This window comes from Pithys albifrons, chromosome 1 (genome assembly GCF_047495875.1).
Source record: "Pithys albifrons albifrons isolate INPA30051 chromosome 1, PitAlb_v1, whole genome shotgun sequence".
Taxonomy (NCBI): Eukaryota; Metazoa; Chordata; class Aves; order Passeriformes; family Thamnophilidae; genus Pithys; species Pithys albifrons.
In genome coordinates, this window is record NC_092458.1 from 93,663,238 (window position 1) to 93,678,455 (window position 15,218).

The 15,218-nt window shown below is 39.8% G+C and overlaps 1 protein-coding gene across 1 annotated transcript in view; it reads left to right on the forward strand.

Annotated features, from left to right (window-relative positions):
* The window catches only part of NME7 (NME/NM23 family member 7), a 91,515-nt gene that overhangs the window by 56,661 nt on the left and 19,636 nt on the right, over nucleotides 1-15,218 (forward strand). The gene's annotated exons all lie outside the window — the stretch shown is intronic.

Consider the following 15,218-nt stretch of genomic DNA (forward strand, 5'->3'; position numbering starts at 1 on the left):
CTCTTCAGATCCAGAGTTTCCATTACAGAAAGCACAAGTTAAAAGCATTACCCAAAACTTTTTTTCCTCTTCTGTTTGGTAGCATTCAGATTATTCTCTGCTGGGTTAGGATCTTGTAAGTAGAGCATAAGCCATTTATCTTTTAACTGCAGGATGATATATCAGTAGTAATGTACACAATATGGTGGTTTCTGTTTTATTTCAAATTCCATGTTTAAGATTTCTGGTCTTTAAAATTTGCAAAGATGCAGTCATTTTATTTGGGTCTATTATATTCTTTTCATATGTCTGCTTCTTTAATATCTGATACATTAAAATATGCTTGTAAACATCACAACTGCATTTGGTTATGAAAGGCAAGTGCACCTGTGCAAGGGGAATTCCACTATTTTTCCTTACTATTCACATGGAAAGCTGTCATAGTCATCCAACACGTGTGTATGGAACTGTTGATGAGCTGAGGAATCTGAGAGATATATAAGCTGGTGGCTTCTCTGAGTAGCAGAAGAAAACAGCAAAGGAGGGACTTAATTTTGAGTCTCCCAGGTCTCTTGTTAGTGACCTACTGATGCTGTTTGTGTTTCCCTTTTAATGGCTAACTGTGTGACTTGGGAAGTGAAAATGAGTACCCACCTGCTTCTAGTGGAAGCAGACGGCTGTAAGTTTTGTACATTGACTTTGTAGCAGTTACGCTGGTGGCATGTTTGGAAGACAGGCAGCTGTGTTATGTATTTCTGTCTAATGTTTTATGTAAGAACTGCAAGTTAATTGATTCTCCAAGCATATAAAGCATATGTACAGTAACTACAGCTGCTCTCAAGACTGATTGTTGCCTGAAATTTAGCTCTCTCTTCAGATAGCTTGAAGCTTTCCTCAAGGAAGAAGGGGCTAAAGGTATCACAGTGGCTTTTGTCATTCCCAACTGGAATTGTCAGAGAAGCTCACAGTTGCACTTTGTGGTTACAATATTTGTCTCAAATAGCCATAGCAGAAGCCATAACAGCAGTTTCATTATCTAAAAAGGTTATATATAGACCGGGAAAATAATGTGGACTTGATATTCTAGTAGTTAAACTAGATCTCAGTGTTATGCAAATAGACATTAAGAGACCTGGATCTCTTAATCATTAAGAGACCTGGATCTCTCTATCACTTGTTTGTGTGTTTATATATGCTAGATCCTGAGGTGTGTGCAGTCTGTTTATAAACATGGGTGAAGACCAAGTTCACTACAAAAATGTATCTGTGTGGGTCACTTTTCCTCATGTTAAAGAGTACCCTATTTGGCAAGTAGTGCCGTTGAAATCATTGTTGTTACTATCAAGGCAAGGTGATGTTTGAAGTGAGTAAAGGTGTTGGAATTTGACTTATATAATGAATATCTCCCAATCACATGTGATGTAATTATATCTTAGATACATATCAAATGTAATAATTACTTGATGGTAAGTCATATATCTAAACTAGGTATGAATGTTAGCAGCCCTTTCAGTCCATTTTTGGTTTTGCAGAATGTTTAGGGCTGAAGAAAGGGGCAGAATTCTTCTATTTTAAAGATTATATTTTTATATGATAGCAATTTATTCCAAGTCTGTAATACTAAAAGTGAAATGGAACTCTGGGCTATTTTCTATAACAGGGTAGTATTTTTTTAGCACTGCAGGTCAGTAAAGCTCTCTGCCAGAATATCCTTCATTATAAAGCAGCTTATAAATACTTTATTAAAACCTCTTGTGTGGTAGCAGGGAAGGCAACTAACCAAAACCCTGTTTTGAGCTGCTTTGTAGTAGTGTACGAATGGCTATCAAATCAGGAAAGCAGGCAGTGGGATAAAGATATTTCTCTGTAAGGAGTTGTGCTGGGTGTGCTCACTCTTCAAGTTACTGTGACCTGATTGAGGGGCTCAGGGTTGCAGGCTTGTGGAATGTTTGCCCCTGGTAGGTAGTATATGCACTAGGATATCTGCTTTTCTGCAGACCTTGCTGCTGCTTGAGTTCTGCTCCACTGGCACTTTCCTACTGAGGGGCTGACTGGCTTCCTGCACTCCTTTTGAAGTGTCAGCATCTTTAATTATACTTAGCTTAAACTCCTGGAGTACATCTCCTTTTGTGTTATGGATGGTCTCATCTGAGGCCTTCCTCTAGTTTCAGATGAGTCGTGATGCTCATTCTTGGTCCTTGTCTTCGGTGGCAGCCTCTGGCTTAGCTATTCTGACAGTCAGTTCCATGACTGCTCTGAGACTTGCTCGTGGTGTCTCTCTGCCTCCTTCTATCTGTCCTGAACTGCTTCTGTGGCCAATATGTGAGCCTTACACATGGAGGGCAATCTCCACATCTACTATATTGGATTTACTCTTTATTTATTGTTGCAGCACCCCTATAAAAGACCAGCACTAATACTGATGCCCATCTTGAAAATGTTTCTTTGCCAGGGCTGTTTAAAAAACAAAAGCTCTCTGAATTTCATACAAGGCTGTAGCTTTTCAAGGAGGGGAGGCACACACAGACTCTGCTTTGGGAAAGAAGTAACTGCTTTATAAACCTAGGAAGGGAACTTTAATGAAATAGGAGTACAACAGAACACAAAACTTTTGAACTTTCAGTATACAGTGTCACTTAGATATGAAAGTCATAAATGCAGTCCAAGTTCAACAGAAATGAAGCCGTGCTTCTTCTCCATTGTAAAGAAAGGGAAGTGCTTGGAGGGGTGGGGGTAAATGCAGCACGGTGTACATTATCAAGAAAGCAGTTTTGCTTAAGTACAGAAAAAAAAAAGGGCAAGCTGCATTTGATTTGATCTGCATTGATTTTACTTTCTTTAGCATGGGCCAGGATACTAAGTCTATAATGCTAAACCTTGGAACAGGGATGTGGACTAGGGAATCCTGTCCCTGCCTTGAGCTGGCATTGATATTTCATTTCACTAATGTTTCTGTATTTTTGGCCTCTGGAGCACTGTGAGGCTTTTTGTTATTTCCTTCGTCTGAAGGTACAGCTTCAGTTTTCACATCATCTTCATGTAGCTTTTCTGTTGAAATAGCTGCTGGTAACATTTTTGTCATGGAATTGTCAAGGTGATTACTTAGTATTCTTAAGACACTTGTAAAATCCTGTAGAAATTAGGTTTATTGCTTTTATTTTTTCTTTTGAACTTTCTTCATACACAAATGAAAAAGTTGGTTAGAACACAGGAGTCTTCATCAGCTACATGTTCCTGCCTGATTGCATAACTTTTAGTATTCTTAAGAGCTTTTCCTTGGGATTGGCAGTATGCTAAATGTGACTCAAGTACCTTCTGTTGTGAGCTACTATTAAAGTGATGGGATGTGCTGCAATATTTCTGCATCCAGTGGGCTGAAAAGCCCACTTGCTTTAATTCCTAACCTGCATTCTTTTCACATTGGGGATTTGCACTTTTAAGGGTAAGTCTATGACCAATCTTTTTTACTTTTGCATCGAATAGCTGAAAGGGAGATTAGATGATTTGAAACAAAGCAGTGAACTGAAAGAGCTGGAGTCTGCTTTAGCTCCATTTCTGACCTCACTGTGTGACCTTGGACAAAAAGTTCAATATGTTTCTGCCTCAGTTAATCACATCAGTTAAATAGGAATAACAGTATGAGCCAAAGAGCACTGTTGCTGTAAGATTTTTGTTTGTATAGACCTCCTGTGAATCTTTAGCGCAGTATGTGAGCCCAGAAATGCTCATGTTCATTCCTAGAACTACATTAGCAGCACGACATTTTCACATTACATCACATAAAGAATAGTTCAATGAAACATATAAAGGGATGTAGAGACTACTTTTTGAGTTTCCAAGTACTCATTTTCTGGTAATACCTTCATAGTTGTTTCATTGTGGATTCTCCCTGTAGCCTAGTGAGCCTTGGTAAGAGTGCTGACAATGAAGTACATAATATGTTTGAAGAAAAATAAGAGTTTTTCTATCTAATTCTTTAATGAGTAAGATTTTAATGTAATTGATTATCTGCTCAGATAGTCTGAGTCATGTAATAAAAAATTAAAACTTTCAGTCAGATCCAGACCATTATCAGCTAGAGTAGCAAAGGGACCGATCAATACCTGTTACAATATCCTGCTGTCTAAGCCAGCAACGGGAAAGGCGTGACTGAATTGCTTAGATGTTATTTAGGGTCAATCATCTGACTCTGTCCTTTCAGTTTTTGATTTCCACATCAGCCTCTGCAGGTCTAATGAAAAAGTGTCCTAGACAGTACTAAGACCTCTTAGTTGAGAAAAATGGTAATTTTTGCCTGAGGAGGTGTCTGTGAAAGTAGATTCTTCCCTTTAGTGCAGCCCCTTTTGTTTGAGCTGATACTGCTGATTCATAAAGCCCAAAGTCTCTGTGGGTTCAGGACTTCTGTCTTCCTTCATCCTTCTGTCTTCCTTCTGTCTTCTGTCATCCTTCTGGGCACAGGCAGGCAGGCCCTGGTCTAGAAGAAAGTAAATGTTAAGATAACTATGCTCTAATGACCCACAACTGTAACGTGACTACAACTGTGAGTTGTCACTGCTGCTTTAGACTGCCAGTAAGTTGGTGTATGATTTGCAGTTTGTCTCCCAAGGTGTTACAGCTTCTTGCTAGAGACAAGTCTGTGTCTGTGTGGATGCCAGACACTACACCTGTGTGGATGGAGTGTACACTGGCTGCACCGGGAACATGACTGATTAATAAATGTCATATTTGTTCTTCCTCTCAAAGCTGTGTGTAGTCCTGGGAGCAGATGAGAGTTAAGAATCAAAGAATTTTTACAGGCACAAATTCAGTATTCATAGTAAGTTCTCCTGATGTTTCTTTTGTTTCTGAATGGGTACTGTAGAGGTTTGCCAGCCCTTGACACCCTACCACTGCTTCCCATTTACTTTAATCATGTGTGTGTATGTGCTTTGTACTGGCATGTTTACATGATCTGGTTAAAATTTTGAGGTGATCTGCTTAGAGCTCTTCTCTTGCAGACTGTCTTCAAGCCACCCTTTGCAGGTTATGGGCAGTCGTTTGATAGGAAGAGGGACTTCAGCCTCATGGAAATATGTCCTTGTGCAGAGATTAGAACAAAAATCAGAGCAGTAGTAGTGGAAAAACCTTTTGCTTTCAAGTGGCTTGCTTTAAATGTGGCTTGTTATTGCCAGAAGGTTCCTGTCATATGATGGCTGTTCAGTGTCATGTGGAGCTGGAGCTTGTAGGCTCACTTTGATTCTTGATGGGTAGGTGCATGTTTGTTAGAAATTGCTCTTATTAGTGGTGACTGACAGTCTCCATCAGGAGACTAAATACTGACAGAGCCCTCGAGACCAAACTCTGCTTTAAATCCAATGTGATTGAGGCGTGTTGGCAAGGTTACAGTTTGGAAAAAAAACCTTTTATCTGCCACTCCTTGTCTGAGGCTCCCGAGCTACTGAGCTTGAACATGTCAACAATGCAACTTTTGCTGCCTAAATAAATCCTGGTTATGAGGTCACTGGACTTGGATTCAGTGGTCCTAAATTAAAGTAATTTGGTAAAGCAGATAGTAAAAGATACTGTGTTGTTTGTTACCATGCCCACTGCCACCACAGAGGCATAATACTGCAGGAGTCTGCTGCTTCCAGCCTCTGGAGGGAGGGTGCTGGTGACCTCTGGGAGAGGAATGAGAGCACATTTGCATCTCGTTTCCAGTTGCTACAATGCTTTTTTTTTTCCTTAATTGGCTACCAAAGCTCCTCCAGCCTTTGTAGGGTGGTTTTTTTGTAGTTTCCTCTGCTACCTGACACTGTGATATTTTAATATTCTCTGATTACAGGACACCTTCTTAACTGCAATTTCTGGACATTTTCAGGAAGTTTAACAAGATTTTGTCAGAGATTGCTGTGCTTTTCTGGAAAGTAGCATCAACTTCAGAAGCCTCAGGGCTCCCATCTGCATTCCTGTCTTTCCCTTGTCGGTCTGTCTCTCGCTGTGAACCGATTCTTCCTGGGTACCTCTTTCCTGATTCCATGCTGGAATAACTTATCCTATTTTACCAAAAGGAGTGAAGCTTAACATTAGTCCAGAGACTGAAGGAAACCAGCGATATGCCACAAGGCATTTACAGCAGTAGTTACTGATCTTCTTTGACTTGCTGTGCTACCAGAGAGACCTACTAGCTGCTCTCCAGAATGGCTAATATGCCAGGGTACCCTGGAGCTAGGCATTTAGGCCTTTCCCTGTAAAGCATCACAGGACTAGCCATTTTTGTAAGAGTTTAAGCCACACTTAGAATATTTATTTTTTAAGAGAACTCAGTTTTTTGGTCAAGGCCTTTGTACACCCTGTCAACCCTGCAGACACATGAAGACATTTAACCTAATCTGAAGGCAGTGACTAATTGTACCTGTAGGTAGGTGGGCAAGAAGACTGAAAGACTGGCTTAGAGATCATAAAGACTCCCTTTGCACTTAGACTGAGTGCATCCTCAAGTAGTAGGTGGGTGTTATTAAGCAGTGATATTTTAAGCATCTGTGATGAACACAAGATTCTTGTAAATGCTCTGAGTTACATAAATTTGTCTATTCACCCTTGAGAAGGTGAGTTTTTCTGATTGCACGGGGTTTTGGTTATAACTGTCCTGTCTAGTTGTGCACAATGAATGCTTCCACATCCTGTTTGTATTGCACCTTCCGGGCTCTGTTCTGTCCAAGTTTGAACACATGCCATGCTTTAGAGTGGTGTCACAGATTTAGTATCTTAAATCAATGGATCGTATTTTACTTAAAAAGTGACAGCACAAAACTTTGGAAGTGCTTGTCTTGTTTCTTTTAGCATTTGCTTGGTTTGGTTTTGAAATAATACTAGCTAATACATTTCAAAGTGCCACTTCTTTGTTATATCTCTGCTTACATATCTTAGGTGGATTAAGGAGAAAATTTTTGTTTCCCACTACTGTAAAAAATAAGTAGGCTTCTAACATAATAGCTGATTGTGTCATACCAGCCTGGTATGGATAAATACACAAAGTAATTTTACACTGCTAGGCTGATCAAAGGTGTTCCACAGGGTTCTCTTTGGGGCTTCTTTCTCACAGTTACATTGGGTTAAAATGTGATTTACCTTGCCTGTGGGAGGGTATTAATACTTTTAAAAAATAAGAGTATCCCCCCTCTTGTGAAAACACTCTCTGTCAGCAATACAAAGAATTGGTCATCAGAATTCCTAGGTTGTAGTCTCCTCCTGCAGTCAGAAGGTGCCTACCTTCCTTACTGATTTCCTTTTTATTTTTTTGGTATTTTTTTCTCTTTCCTTCTTCCTTTGGACTGCTCTATTTAAGATTCTGCAGTAGCTGCTGAGGTTTCTGAGAATAGATTCATTAATACATTCTGTCCATAAGGGCACTAGGTAAGAGCCTTTTTGAGACCATGATGGTTCTGGGCTAATTTCACTGTACATATTTGTTTTCTTTGCTTCCCTCATGTTCTGTTTGGTTACAGCAGACAGCAAATCACTCTTTTGCCTTGGTTAGCAATGTTTTTGACTATATAAAATGCCAGAAAAGAAGCATTTGGGAAAAAAAAATACTTCATAGGCTCAGTCCTTCTTTGGAAAAAGAGAGCAGTGTTTTCAGAAGACACGGGAAGTTCTGACGTCACTGTCTGGGAAAGAAAATTATACTGTTGCTGGACTAAACAACTTTTTTCTTCTTCTTTAGTTTCTTAGCATTCTGGTCACTGTGACCTTGTGTGTTTGTAGAATCTTTGATCTGAATAGATTAAGAGCATTTTCTTACATGCCTGACTCAGGTTTTTGTTGACTGTAGATATACTTGTCCTTCACTTGAATTTGTCCTGAGTTCTGGCTGGAACATATGGTTATGTAGTGCTGTTACATATACTTCAAGTTATGAAGTAATATGAATAATATTTCAGTTAAAAATATTAGGAAAGTAGTAAAGGTAGAATTTTAAACAATAAATGTAGAAGAGGCTGCAAGGGCTTTTTCTAGAGCTCTGTAGTTGGCAGGTAGCAAAAATCAGTGTACAAAGGTGCTTGATGAAAATGTGCAAAAGAGAAAGTTATAAAGGTTTAGAAAAAGGGCAGTAAACCACTTACTTTTCCATATTAGCTATGATGGTGTGATCTTGAGTATCCTGAAGCTGACTGTGGCTGTCCCAAAAGGTTTCATGTTTTTCAGCCAGTAGGTTATGAATAGGCAATTCCTGGAAGTGCTTGACCCTTTCTCTTCCATTCTGATCCCAGAGGACTGCTTATTCAGGCTCTTCTTGGTTAATAAATTGGTGGTAAAGCCAATAATAGCCGAACCGCAGAGTACAGTGTATTTTATGTACTCTTGATGATAAACTGATATACAAGAGAGATTGATCTAAAGGGAATTGATCATTGCTGGAAGTAGATCTATCAGTTTCTCAAGTGCCCTAAAAGGGCAAGGTTGGCTTTCTAGGTGGCATAGGTGGTATCTTTGGACTGTACGCTGCAACAGGGACTGAAATTCCCTCAGTGGTTTGCATGCCATTTTAGTAATGTAAGAAATACATGCTGTGGCCAGAGTATATCTGCAGTTATTTTCTGCTTGAGCTACATTAGTTAAGGCTTCAAAGGGGGTGAAAACTGTGGCCTAAGCCTTCTCTTCTGTAACAAAAATAAGTAGTCTGGTTTTGCCTTTATGATAATGATGATGGGTATTATTATTGTTGTTGTTGTTATTATTATAAATCCTCCTCTCTGCCATTGCTGACAGCCATGAGAACAACTGCAGCAATAGTTTTCATTCTGTATCACTGGTCTCATTGCCTGGGGATACTGTTAACTAAACAAAGGCATTTTAAAAGCTGGACATAAAGTGATTAATTCAAATTCTGAGAACCTGCTGAATAGTTTGGGGTGCTGCCTGCTGTTCTGTTTGATTCATGCTGACATTCTCTGTTCCACTGCAGAGCCACCTGAGTTGAATTTTTATCAGCTTCTTTCACTTACACTATGATAGACTGCATCTGATGTGCACATGGGACTTCCCTCAGATACTCCTAATAAGAAGTTTTCCCTATCTCTGCATATGTTGTTTTCCCACATTAAGGGACTAGAACGTGTTCAGGGTGGAGGATGATGGGTGAGCAGCAGTTGTGTTCTCTGAGCAGCTCTCTAGTTCCCAGAGGTGACATGCCATGGCCCGAGTTCTGCAGACTGTGGCTTATCATCAGAGTGCTACACAAGAACTAAAGCAGCATTAAATCAGGAAGAAAGGACAGTTGAGGAACTGATCTGGGTTTCAAAGATCTGAGCTAAAAGTTAGACTTGTGAAATGTGTGTTTCTTTGTGCCCCTGGGAAATTACTGTCTCATTGGCTTGGTTTCCTGCTCCAAAAAAACAGGGTCCTTTCTATTTTCTGTTCTTTGTGGCTCTTCATTTGTTTTCCAGGCCAGGAATCATCTGTTACTGTGTATAGGCACACTGGCTAATATAGCTAGTCCTGAACAGAGCAGAGGCTTTTAAAAAGTAATTGTAAAACAAAAAATGAGTGATTCCTTCCATCAGTACAGGGCTGCTCACAGCTGTCCAGGAGGAGATGGCAGCAATGTTGTCTCCAAGGTTGCACTGGTTATAGGCTTTAAGGCACAGAAGCATCAGGTGAAATAGATCTTGGGTTTTGCAGCAGACTTGTGGATTTTGTCTTGCATTCTATCTCTGTCCTCTGTTGAAGTGGATGATCAGAAGTTGGTTCAGCAAGGGCAGTCTTGGTAGAATTTCAAAACATGTTTTTTCTTTACATAGTGTAAAGCTCAGATACCTGGACTGCTTTTGCAAATGTAGAATTTCATCTCAAAATTTCAGAGATAATGCATAATTAGTTATGCTCTTAGTGGGGAAAACTCAGCCAAGATATCTGCAGACTAAAAATAATGTCTTGTAACTTCATAGTGACTTTCACTGGAGGCTCTCCAGATATTTTGCTAACATGAATTAATAAAATCCCAAAATATCCCTTTTAGCCTAGCTTTTTTTATCCTTGTTTTACAGATGAGTTAATAAATGGGTGGTATTTTGGATGCCTTGAAGGCACTGAAAAAGCATTAGTAGAACCATCTCACCTTTAAAACTTAAAATAAAGCAACTAATAATCAAATTTACAGCTATACTGTGTGCTCCAATGTCTTGTGGGTTTAATTGTTTTTAAGTTTTAAATGCTTTCTTTTTCCAGCTCGTCAAGTAACATAAATATCCCTAATGGCGCTCAGATAATGCAACTAGATAGATAGCTAGATATTTTATCTTTATTCTATTTAGCATCCAGCTTGTATTTGGTATGTCAGTTATCTTCAAGGCTTCACCATCCAGCCTAGTTTACACTTAACTCAGGAGTGTGGCCACCTGAATACAGCGCATTGGCAATGGCAGAAAGGCACAGGAGTGCACAGTAAATAAGCTTCTGAGCAAGGCAGTTGTCATTAGAATCACTTAAACATCAACCAGAAGCACTAAGACCAGTGAAAATACTATCTCAGGCTGGCAAATGTGCCACGCTTGCTGCCCACAGAAGAGAACCTGTGGAGAGCTGGTGCAGCACCTTTGGACTGCCAGAGAGGAGGAGTGGCAGGGAATGTGTGGGAGTGAAACAGAGAGAATCAAAGTGCCTGAGGGGATGGAGGGTGAGAAGGAGACAGTGTAACAACTTGTAAAGACTTGTGAGGTTCCGAAAAACTGGCAACACTGGAGTATGGAAGATAATTTTAGGTCCTTTAACAAAACTTCCAAAGAGACAGGTCTGCAGACTGGTGGTTCAGAGGTTGGTTGACTTAGAAAGAAACAAAAAAGCAGGTGGAATTCTTTCTTTCTTTCTTTTTTTTTTTTTTGTATGCAGACCAGAGTAAGCTTTCATAATAAAATAAACTATAGTTTGGTACTTGCTGCTACTGTTGCAAAGCTATTTGAAAGGAGTTGTGCCTCAGATGCACTTTTTACAGCCTTGCAATTGAAAATTTGACTGACATTTGAATCAGATAATTTTATTTGCTGAACAAACCTTTACGGACATGTTCTTTCAAGTACAGAACTATATGCACACAGACTCAGCTCAGTTAAAGATATGAGAAACTTGTCAGGATGGCTAGTAAGTGATGTATTTTGCCATCAACCAGAAGACAACCTGAAAGTCAAGGTGAAATGCACAGTGCTAAGGGAAGAAAAGGTTAGGCTAAATCTTATAAAGACTTTTAATGCAATCTTTCCAGGTTTTTGAGTTTGTTTTGTGATAAAGATTAAAAGATGAGGGAAGTTTAGTGTATGGGTTTAAGGAGGTTGTTTTGGCTTGATAATTTCTTTTGTGATATGTGGAAAGTACAAAGGTAACACTGACTCCCTTGAAGTCTATGTAAGGCCTTTGATACTGACTCTGTATTTGTACATGACATCACCACACACAGCTCATGTGGAACAGAAAGAAAGAGACAACATGTCACTGTCAACAAGTGACTTCTTTTCTGGATTGGTTTGTGAAATGTAAGATGAAGGAGACCTCTTGATCGCTCTTTCGTGTTGACCTGGTTTTGAATTTAGAAACTTTATGAAGTACCTTTCTACAGGCAAAGCTGAGGTTTGAGGGCAAAACTCTTCCCCAGCTAAAGTCTTTACAGTGGCAACAGCACCATCTTATGTAAATTTTTCTCCCATAATGTAGACAGAAGGCTTGGCACTGCATTTAGGGGTGATGAAATGGACGTTGAATTGCTGGAGGAGTAGAAAATTTACTGATGTTGATTTCAAAGTGGTTTTATTGCATGGAAGTGAGGAACATACACCAGGACAGAGCTGAGGTAAGTAGTGGGGAAACACACACTTTATGAGTGCTTGGCTTGAGTTTGGGAGGAGTATTGACTGCAAAGAAAACATGTGAAGCAGGCTGAGACAAGCTAGCCTTTTTGGTGTCATGCACGAGGTCACCTCTGACCACAGATTTCATTTTGACAGTTAATTGGATGGGAACTTCTGCGAAGGATGTATCAGTCTCACAGTAACAGTAGTGTCAAGGTGTTTCTGAGCTTCAATGAGCATTACAGAAGATGCTTGTCTAGTACTGTATTCTGCATGACAAAGACTGTGCTGCTTGTGTAGGAATGAGTATTCTGTTAATCTCTCTACTGCAGCCAGGAGTGTGTGGTATGACTTGTGCTAAAATGCTTTGAAAATAAAAGCCAGCTGAAGAGCTGTGATGATGAGAAAAGAGAGACACTTCTACCTGGCTTGCATGACTGCTGTACTGCAAAAGTTGTTTTGTTTTTTTCCTCTGAAAGTGCTTATCACCCTCAGCTCACTACAGAGGAAGCTCAGGTGCCTCCCTTGGACAAGGCAGGAGGCTTTCCAGTGCCTAAAGTTCAGCCAGACAAATTCTACAGTGAGTGGTGGAATTTACATTGTTTTGTTTGTTCACAGTTATTGTGTGTTCTGTTCTCTTGACAAGGGCAAAACTGGTCCTTATAAGGAGAAAGGCACTTGCTTGTTTGCCCGAGGCTGACTACTGCCTTCTGGATGAGTTGGCACCCTCAGAGGCAAAGAGGGACCATCGCTTTCGTGATGGCAGTGGAGCATGGAGAACTGCAGAAGGAAAAACCTTCATAAATGCAGGGTACAGAATGCAGAGGTGGTGAGACCAAGTCAACATAAAGCCTTCAGAAAGTGTGATGAATAAGGAATTCCAAGAAGAGCAGGGAACAGGCACACAGTCAGGGCTCAGGTGGAGCAAGAGAACTATTTTATGGAGGGCTTAAGGGGACTGTGCAGAGTCTCTTCCAGGCCAAGAGATTCTCTGGATGATGCTGGTCTGAAAGCAAACTTAAAAGAATGAACCTGCCCTATAAGCACACTGGGGGTAGAGCGGGTTTGATCACAAACGCCCTTATTTTTATTCTACTTCATTCAAGAGAACCAGTAAAATTTTTCGACGTTCACTTGTTCCAGTTCATGTTCAAGTAGAACAAAGTTTTAGGCTTTAGAAGTTCCTTTCTGTCATTTTGATCCATTCAGAATTTGTACTGTTTAAAAGAAGGAGTGTTTTAGCCTTTCTAGATATGAAATTAAGTATGCAGGACAAGTGCTTTAAAAAACTTGGCCAAGTTTTCTTGAAATTTGCAGTTTGGGCCACATTTTCTTGAAATCTGAGGTTTTGACTGAAATACATGTTACTGTTCTATATAACTTCCCATCCAGCCTGTGAAAAAAGCAGCCATTTGGAGAAAAAGCAGTTAATGAGCTTTGCTTATGAATATGTTTATGATTTTTAAGTGTGATTTTGACATATTACTGACATTGGTGAAGTTTTTGTTTCTTTTCATTTGTATAGAAATAGAAAGATGTCAGGAATGTGCTGAGCGCTTCATACCGGCAGTGTTGCACTTGACACAGTTACATGCTAAACAGAAACATGAGATATATACATCTGTATCTCTTATAGGATGAGGATCTTCAAAGGGCTCGCTGTAGATGAAAGCCCAGCCTGTAAGGTGTGATCAGATAGCTTGGTGAATAAGACCAAAGAGGAAACCTTTTGATACAGCAGCCCTGGTTTGTTTTGCTACAGACAGTGTATTCCTTGTGTGGGGTGCCAGTTTTGTGTCATCCCCATTTACACATGCACATGAAGTTCCAGCCCATACATAGTAGTCTCTTGTTATGCATATGGTAGAGCTGTTCCTCCATCATCCCACTCTCAACTCCTTTCAAAAAGCTTTTGAAAACCAGTGCACAAAGCACATACTCCAGAAAGCAGACTCAGCAGAAAGCTTAGGAAAAAGAGGGAATGGTGGGGTGTGAAAGGGGATGGTGGGGTGTGGGGGAACCAACCCAAACGCTACTATTTGGATCTCCCTGTTGTTGCAGGTGGTGTTCTGTAAATAAAATGATTGGTAAGCTTCCTGTCATGAACCAGAAGGCTGTATATTAATACTTGCTGTGAGGAATAAGTTCTGTAGGGAACTCCCTTCCTCCTTCCCTGAAATATTCCCCAGATTTACAGCCATACATACACAAGGACACCTATATATGAGCTGTACAGCTCTTTATATCTCCATCATTTACAGAGGCCTTGTTCCTTCATAGTTCCTGGGTGGTGTAGTAAGAAAGTGTTGAAATAGTAAAACTTTGGAAATTACAATTATTTTACTTTTTGTGGTTATGTAAGTGTAAGCAGAGACTGCTTAATTCTGTTTGTTAACTGATAGCAAGAAGGGCTTATTTAGATTCTTATTAATCTTACTAATGCATTATTCTAAATGTAAGGTGCTGGAGAACCTACCTTTGTGTACTTCCAGTCCAATACAATACTAGGCAGAACAAAATGAGTCCCTTTTTGTGCAAGATGTGCCTGATGAGTTTCAGGAGGGCAGGAGAATGTGTAGCAACCTACATTGAAAAATTGAAGAATAACAGGAGATTGTGCAGTGCAACAGCAGGAGCATTTGCTCATGTCAGTGAGAGTGAGTGAGACATGAAGAAATATGAGGTCTTTTGTTGTGAAGTTCTGAAGCAGAAATGAGAGCTTAGGACAAATGCTAAGTTAGGAAGCCACAGCTGCTTTTAAAGAAGAGAGGCAAAAAAAGGATGATGAGGAAGATGGGTCAAGGGAAATCTGAAATTTTCGTAAGAAGCATTACTTCTGGACCTATTGGAGAAAGTAACAGTTTGAACAAGAGGGTTTGATGGATGGAAAATGAACAGAATATGAAATACCAAGCTTTAGCTTTTTAGATCTGTGCTATTTCTTGCTAAATTGTTTCCAAAGGTTTCATAGCCACAATGATTTTTTTTCTAGCCTTCCCAAACTTTGATTTAAATGATTGAAAGCTCCAATGCTATTGCCAGCTTCCTGTCAGCTAGTTGTTACTGCAATCAATAGTTGTTTGAAGGAAGGCTTGATTAAAGTGTTGCATAGCTATAGTTAACTGGCATGTGACTTTTGTTTCTCCAGCAGACTTTCTTATCTCAAGCCTTTAATAAGGACCATGTAGACGAGGGGGGGGTTTCTTTGGGGTTGTTTTTTTCCAAGTAAAACTCTTGAACTTTCCTCTGAAGCAAAATTCATTTGATGGTGAGTGTTTCTTATTCAAATGTCCTTGACATCCATATCAAAAGCTCTTGTATAATCTGTGATGTACATACAATAACAATGAGGAACTGAAACTTGTCCTCATGTCATGTTTTGGGTTATACAGCAGCTTAATTGTCTTCTGGGTTGGTAACATC